Source organism: Dermacentor andersoni, chromosome 3, assembly GCF_023375885.2.
Source record: "Dermacentor andersoni chromosome 3, qqDerAnde1_hic_scaffold, whole genome shotgun sequence".
Classification (NCBI taxonomy): domain Eukaryota; kingdom Metazoa; phylum Arthropoda; class Arachnida; order Ixodida; family Ixodidae; genus Dermacentor; species Dermacentor andersoni.
The window spans coordinates 129752744-129761627 of NC_092816.1; positions in this window are offsets into that span (position 1 = coordinate 129752744).

The window sequence follows — 8884 nt, forward strand, 5'->3', positions numbered from 1 at the left end:
CTGAAGACTGTCCATTGTTGCGGTGGTTTCTGCTTAATGAAATCAAGTGCAGCACGGAGCGCCGCGAGTTCTGCACCCGTCGATGTGGTCACACATGAAGTTCTTAATTTGATTTCCTCAGATTGTGCCGGGATGATGACTGCAGCAGCAGCGCTCTTGAGTTTTACTGAGCCATCTGTGTATATATGTTTCCGGAATCTGTGCACGTTGTGAATGTGCTCCAAAGTTGCTTGCTTCAAAGCTTGTAATGGCGCTCCAGCTTTCTTTCTGACTCCTGGAATTGTCAGTTGCACTTGCGGCCGGTGCAGACACCACAATGGATCTGACAATCCTGAAGCGGGCGTAAATTCTGATGGCAAGTACGACTGATGTCTTACAATAGTTTTAGCAAAAGTTGAAAGTGGCCTTTTTGCTGGCAAGCAAGCAAGATGGTGTGAGGGAATCCGAGTCAGGTGTCGGATGTGCGCTCTCAGGACATCTGTATCAATGTAGACTGTCAAAGGCGCTTCTCTGGCTATGGCCACTGTCGCAATCGATGACGTTGTTTTGGGAAGACCGAGACAGGTCCTGAGTGCTTGGGCTTGCACGCTCTGGAGTTTGCGAATATTCGTAGTACAAGTATTACCTATTACAGGTAAGCTGTACCGCAGGAAGCCCAAAAACAGTGCTTGATATAGTTGCAACATTGACGGTACTGTTGCGCCCCAGGACTTCCCGCCGAGAAATGCAAGAAGGTCCACAATGGCGGCCAAACGCTTCGTCATGTACGAGATGTGAGGGCTCCAAGACAAGTCTCTATCAATGATGACGCCAAGAAATCGGTGCGTTCGTCTATATCGTATGAGTTGGTCATTAATCCGCAAAGCATACGGGGACATCGATTTACGAGTAAAAGCAACGACTGCACATTTCTCAGCAGAAAGCTCCAGGCCTTGTCTTCTTAGGTATCTTGACACAGCCGTTGAGGCTTTCTGAAGTCGTGCGCGGACTTGTACACGTGTCACGCCTGAAGCCCATATGCAAATGTCGTCTGCATATACGGAGAGCTGTACAGTTTGCGGTAACGAATCAGCGAGACCAACGAGCACCAGGTTGAAAAGGGTAGGGCTGAGTACTCCGCCTTGCGGTACACCACGACTGGTATAGTTAGATGGCGTTAGTCCGTCTTCAGTCAAAATAAAGAAAGATCTTCCATGCAAATAGTTGCATATCCAGCGAAAGGTGCGTCCACCAATCCCTACAGCTTCTAAGGCGTCCAGAATTGCCTGATGATCTACATTGTCGTACGCACCTTTAACATCAAGGAATAGGGCCGCAGTGATTCGTTTCAGATGCTTCTGGTGTTGTACGTATGTTACCAGGTCGATAACGCTATCTATTGACGAGCGGCCACGTCGAAAACCAGCCATTACCTCTGGATAGACGTTGTAGAATTCCAAGTACCATTCTAGCCGTGCAAGTATCATTCTTTCCATTACCTTGCCGACACAGCTGGCCAGTGCTATTGGACGGTAAGATGACAATTCCAACGGGGATTTGCCAGCCTTGAGGAGTGGAACAAGCCGGCTGGATTTCCACGTTGTAGGGACCAAGCCGTCACGCCATGATGCGTTGTATAGGCCAAGAAGGGCATCTCTGGCCTCTTGACCAAGGTTTACTAGCGCAGAGTATGTGATGCCATCGTGTCCTGGTGACGAAGATCGCCTGCAACCAGCAAGTGCGGCCTCCAGTTCTTCGATGGAGAAAGCAGCGTCCATACGAGGATCCCGGGAGCAAGGGGGCACAATGGGAATAGGTGCGCAAGGTGAATACGTGAGCGCCGGACCCGCGATCCTTGCGCAGTAATCTTCGGCCACCTCGACTTCTCGGCGTCCTTGATGTAGGGCTAGAGACTTAAATGGACGACGCTGTTGAGGAGCTGTTCGAAGACCACGGATTGTTCTCCAGACAACCGACAGAGGTTTACGTGGGTCGAGAGACTCACAAAACGACTTCCAGCGTTGATTGTGCAGTACAGCAAGACGACGCTGAATTTTCTTTTGAATGCGCCTGGCCTCTCTAAGGTCGTAGAGTGATTTAGTCCGTCGGTACCGTCGCTCCGCTCGCCGGCGGATTGCACGGAGGCTCTGTATTTCCGAATCAAAATCTGTGTATTTTTCTAATGGCCGAAATGAGCGCATAGCATCCTGCATAGCCTTGGCGATCTCAAATTCTAGTGTGGACGAAATGCCTTCGTGGCATGCGTCTTCCATAAGGGATTTAAACACGGGCCAATCTATTGTTTGTTTAAAATTTGATGGAACGGATTTGGTGAGGCCTTTTATCTGCAGGTAGGTAGGAATGTGGTCGCTTCCGTGGGTTTCTATATCTGCGAACCAATGGACGCAGCGAGTGAGGCATCGCGAAACAAATGCTAAGTCTAAAAAACTACTGTATGTCCGGCCGCGCAGAAACGTGGGACTGCCATCATTTAGACAACAAAGTTCATGGTCGCAAGCAAAGGACACGAGGTTTCTTCCTTTCGAATTTATCTTGTTGCTTCCCCAAAGTGAGTGATGCGCGTTGAAGTCCCCAACAACAATCCATGGACCAGGTGTCGCATCTATATTGTCACTCAGTCTCTGCCTATCAAAACGACTTGATGGAGAAAGGTAAGCGCCCACTAAAGTAAACGCAAGGTTTTGTTGTTTCACGGTCAAACACACATACTGATTAGTGTCATGTGGCCGCACTGGATGAACAACATAAGTCAATTCACACCGTATGTAGATGGTCACTTTGCTAATGTCTGTACAAGTCGATGACACATGAGGTTCATAGCCTGAGACCCGGACGGGTGTCTGTAGCTTCGGTTCACAGACGACAACAATGGGGAATCGATTGGTGAAAACGTAATGGCGAAAATCACTGCGGGATTTCAGGCCACGGGCATTCCATTGCATAATAGATGCTTCCTTGACTTGTCTGAAGAACGGCTGATGCGGTAGAGCCATTGTGCTTGCTACTCGAGGCTCGCAAGAACCGGATCCAGGCCGTCCAGCGCTTGTAGTGCACCTCGAGCAGATGGCGTCTGCATGTCGTTTAACAACACGCGAATGACATTCATTAGAGATCTTATTATGGCGATTACTTGCTTGTCTTGACCTCGCACGTGATCTGTGCCCTCATTGGTTCGTCGGTAGTCCACCGTCGACCTTTGTTGGGCTGGAGGACTTAATGTCGGAAGTGCAGGCCAGTCGTTTGCAGTAGAGGTATTCACTGCGTCATCAGACACCGTGTTGTTAGTGTGGGTGAGCGCCTTGGGAGCACCAGCGTCAGGAAGTATCGGCTGTCTTGCGACGGTATCAGCATTTCTAGTAGACGAGGATCGTCTACGGTGACGGCGGACACTACGCCGTCGTACTTTGGCGGCGGCCGCTCTGTGAGTTGAGTTGTCTCTCACCATTTGTTTGAGGACTTTCCGCTCTGTCTTGTGTCTCGGGCAGTCTTTCGACGATGCTTCATGGGGACCGGAGCAATTGGCACATTTGAAGTGAGTCGCACGGCAAGCATCTGCACTGTGCTGCTCAGAACATCTCGCGCACACGGTCGAATTTTTGCATATGCCGCTGACATGCCCAATCTTCAAACAATTACGACACTGAAGTGGTCTTGGAACGAACGGTCGCACTGGATGACGAAAAAATCCAACTTTCACGTGGGACGGCAAGCTACCTCCCTTGAAAGTTATCCTCACACAGCGTGAATCTCCTAGGCGACGGATTTCAATAATAGGAACATCTGCTGTGGCGGGTTTGACCAAAATAGGCAGATCGTTGTCGTCGATTGACTCATCGACATCATAAATCACACCTGATATAGTATTGCTGTCCTGTGGTATTATGGTGCGAACATTTATCTTGCCCAGCATTTTCACTGTACTCAAGATATCCAATGCTGCTCTGTTCTTGACATCAACCGCGAGAATCTTCTTACGGGTGTTAACTCTCATATCCGTGATCTCATTTGAAACAACAGCCTCTAGTGTTACAGATACGGCTTGCCTGTTTAGCCGATTCAGGTTGTCGGTCGGCGTCACGGGTAAGAAGAGGATGGTATGAGCCGTGTCATGGGCCTTTGCTGCCGCCGTCGTCCTTGTTGAAGACGAGGAGGCAGTGACGAGGCAGCACAAATTCGGGCCGTGCCTACTTAAATCGCTTCTCTATGTTTCACAGAACATTTAGTGTGACCCTCGAGCGCGAAAATAACCCCCAGAAACTGCTGGTGAGCGTGTACCGCGCATTAAAACATGGAGGACTCGCCTAAGACAGCGGGCCGGCTGCCTATGTATGGCAACCCCTCCTACGCAATGTGGCGGCGCCCATGAAGAAAACGGTATACGCATAGCGCTTTTGAGAGTGTCACCTTCGGGAGGCACGCATGGTAATAATGCACTCGTGACGTTTGATATTTGTTACCACCAAACAGTTCACTGGTGGTGAGTGAGTGAGTGAGTGAGTGAGTGAGTGAGTGAGTGAGTGAGTGAGTGAGTGAGTGAGTGAGTGAGTGAGTGAGTGAGTGAGTGAGTGAGTGAGTGAGTGAGTGAGTGAAACAACTTTATTTGGTCCACTATAGACGTAAGCAAACTCAACGTCAACTGCCTAGGCCCACTCGGGGACCATCAGGTGAAACCTGACGGCCCTATCGCGAGCCCTCTGGACTGCCAGGATTTGAGAGTTCTGACCCTGGGCCTTAATTAGCTTCATCATTTCCTCTTGGGTGAAAGGGGGACCGGCAGAGGGGCAGCCCCACCGGACATGTTCGAAGTTCGCATAATCACCACACGTACGAAGCAGCGTCTACGAACCATGTTCGGTCCTTGTTCAAGCGGGCACTGGTGAGCAGAGCTTTACCCCTGCCTCGTCTTCGTCCTTCGTTGTAGGTGGGATGCATATTGCGTGGCATCCGGTGCATGTAAATCTTGGATCTTACGTTGTTGGGCAGCTTCACAGCGTCGAGACTGACGACCGTGGGGTTACGTCCCAGCCTGCCAAGTATGGCTCGGCCCGCTGGGGAACTGGAGAGTCTGACAAAGTGGGAAAATTCTTCGGCTTCCACGATTTCTTCGAACGCGTTTTGAATTCCCAAATTGAGGAGGTCTTTTGTGTGCGTTCGGATGGGAAGGCAGAGGGCAAGCTTGAAGACTCTTCTGATTAGGGCAGTGATCTTGTTGCGCTCCGATACGAGCCAGTTGTGCATAGCCCCTGAATAAGCGAGGTGGCATAGCACGAAGGCGTGGATAATTCTGGTGGTGTGATTTGTATAGGGTGTCCCAGTGTAACCTTAGGCAAGCTATTCGATGAAAAAAAAGTAATTAAAAGAACGCGGTGCAAGATATAATTATCAGATCTACGACGTTTGGTCGTCAGACATCTGACGACCCGATACCATAGGTTTCATAATTGTGTCTTGTTTTGGGTGTTCTTTAAGCCTCTTTTTTTTTCCTTGTACACCTTGCCTAACGTTAGCTCAAACAAAGGGTATAATGTAATCGCTGATAGAATAAAGCTTTGTGACAGGTGTTGCAAAACAGCGCCCAAAAAGAATGCACGCTGCCCTTTATTCTGTTGGCTGCGTGCAAATGCGCTGGCCTGACTGCGTTCTGAGCGAGGCGGTGAGCCTTGCTCTTTAGCAGGCCTCCTTCACACTAAATGAAACGAAAAAACAAAATGAGGTACACATCGGGGACCTCCCTCTGCACCACTCGCGGGCTAACAACACTGAAAATGCTATTGCACAACCACTACGCTTCGTATATTGAGCTCGACAGTCCGACTAAGATGCGACAGTCGTATTGAAGTACTCCTCCCTTTCAGCCCTTTTTTTCCCTAAGCACAGTGCTGTTGTACCCTACAGCTGCTTTCAGTGAGAACGCGATATATAAAAGAAGAGGACAGCGTGTCTGACAAAGATGTTTAAAAGCAGCAATTTCTGATGGCGAGCAAATGATTTTGGTAATTTGACGCTTCGCATTGTTTGATGGATAAATCACTGAAATATAGACATTTCTTAGTGTGTGCATTGACAAATATTTTGAAAATACATTGGTATGTGGTATACTATCTTTAATACTTTCTTCAGGGAACTTACTTAGGGCAGGTAGTGACCGCGGATCCGGATCATGAGACTGAAATAATCAGAAGAGTAAGAATGGGCTGGGGTGCGTTTCGCAAGCATTCTCAGATCATGAACAGCAGGTTGCCATTATCCCTTAAGAGAAAAGGGTATAACAGCTGTGTCTTACCAGTACTCACGTACGGGGCAGAAACCTGCAGGCTTACGGAAAGGGTTATACTTAAATTGAGGACGACGCAACGAGCTATGGAAAGAAGAATGATGGGTGTAACGTTAAGGGATAAGAATGGAGCAGATTGGGTGAGGGAACAAACGCGAGTTAATGACATCTTAGTTAAAATCAACAAAAAGAAATGGGCATGGGCCGGCCATGTAATGAGGAGGGAAGATAACCGATGGTCATTAAGGGTTACGCACTGGATTCCAAGAGAAGGGAAGCGTAGCAGGGGGCGGCAGAAAGTTAGGTGGGCGGATGAGATGAAGACGTTTGCAGGGACAGCATGGCCACAATTAGTACATAACCGGAGTAGTTGGAGAAATATGGGAGAGGCCTTTGCCCGGTAGTGGGCGTAACCAGGCTAGCGATGATGATGACTTTCTTCGAGTATGTTGTACCAGACTGGGTCCAGCAAAGTAGCCTGCGTGTGAGACCAGAAGCGGGCGTATGTCGATGGCGTCGGTGATGCATCAGCACTATAAACAGGCAAGCATCTTTTTTGCATGCTCAGATTTTTATATATCTTTGAAGAACGTTTCTTGTTTTTGTTTTATGCATTTTTGCATTTCGCATTTTAGTTTTTGCAAAACAAATTCGCGCTGTTTTCCTGTGTTTAGTATTAAGTTGGGCAAACGAACCTAAATTGCTTAAAACCAGGGGCGCTATAACGTAACATTGTTCCAAACTTTTCCATTCCAATTCTGCAGTCATTCTTACGCGATTGGTCAAAAATTCTTTTCTTTTAACACTCTCACTTCGCCTGTCTGTCATGCGCGTCACGAAAACTGCGATAGCTTACAATCATACATGACGTGAACACACTGAATATACATGATTTGACCGAAGATAAGTAAAAGAATTATTTCTGATTCGACGCCTTTTTGCCATTAAACCTCTGCTATTGGACAAAAGGTTTCAGGCTGCACTAACCTCACCTTTCTGTCACTCAAAGTCACAAAACGGCGAAAACTCATTCCGTCTATTTGACGTGGAAGCTTAAACGTAAAAATATTCAATGTGTTTTTATCCTAATGTCTTTACGTCAAATTTGCGTGACCAATCAAACGATCTCCTCGTTTATAGGAGGTCACTTTTGTTTGCTTTAACAACGAATAACATTGCCTACAGTGAGCGGCTTGTCTTATCTAATTGACTGACAAGAGGCGAGGAGCACGCTCAACTGGAGAAGGATTTGATGGGGCGGAGCCAGTACACTGAAAATCGATAACCGGATGAAGAGGGTGGGGCCGGCGTCTGCGATTGGTCCGCTGGCTGGTCGAAAATCGCGGCGGCATGCAAAGGAAGGTTAAGAATGCCGCTAAAACGAATCCTCAACATAGAAGAGTTGGCAGAGCGAGGTCGTAAACCTGCCGAAAGTGTTGAAAACGTTGCACGGCCACGCAAAAACGTTTATTGTACGTAAGTAAACCCATACACTCCGGCAGGAACGAGTAGCCATTGCCTGAGTGAGCAGCGACAGCCATCTTTTATTCGTTTCAAAACGGGGCAGCCTGCAGCTATTCAGAAAAAAATTCAGTTTTGTTCGGCATAATAATGCATCTTTAACGCGTACACGTCACTTTCACGTGTTGAGTTTTCACGGTTTGGTGACGTCGCGTGACAGGTTGGTGAAGTGGGTGCAGCCCGAATATTTTGACCAATAGCCGAAGGCTAATGGCAAAAAGGCGTCGAATCAGAAATAACTATTTTTCTTTTGTTCGGTCAAATCATGCATAATCAGTGGGTACGCATCGTATCAGTTGGGGAGCTGTCGCGGTTTACGTGACGTCGCGTGACAGACTAGCGAAGTGGGGGTGTTTCGAAAAAGTTTTTGACTAATGGCTGAGGGCTGATTGCAGAATTGGAATAGAAAAGTTTGGAATTGCTTTACGTTATAACACCCGCGTACGCGTTAAATGTGCATTAATATGCTGTACAAAACTGGATTTTTTTCGAATAGCCGGAGACTGTTCCGTTCCGAAAGGAATAGAAGACGGCTGCCGCCGATCGCTAAGGCACTGCCTGAGCGTATGGGATTATTTGCGTATAACAAAACTTCTTGCGTGGCCGTGTAACGTTTTCGAGCCCTTTCGGCACGTATACGCCATGGCTCTACCAGCTCTTGTTTGCTGAGGATCCGTTTTAGCGGCATTTTTAACAGTCCGTTGCACGCCGCCACGATTTTAGACAAGCCACCACAGACTAAGGGAAAGCGCACAAATCGCCGATGCCGGCACCTCTCTCTCTATCCGGTTATATATCTCAGTGCGCTGGGTCGGCCCCATCGAAACCCTTTCCACTCGAGCGTGCTCCTCACCTCTTGTCAGCCAGTTAGATAAGAAATACCGCTTAAAGTAGGCAATGTTATTTGTTTTGATAGCAAACAAATGTGACCTCCCCATAAAGAAGGAGAGCGTTTGATTGGGTTGTTGAGGCAAAACAGCGGGTCACGGCCCTATGCGTGCGTCGGTGGTTACGTAAGTTTCACGTCAGGTGATTGGAATAAAAACATATTGGAATAGTTTTACGTTGTAGGACCCAAGTTTCAGTCGT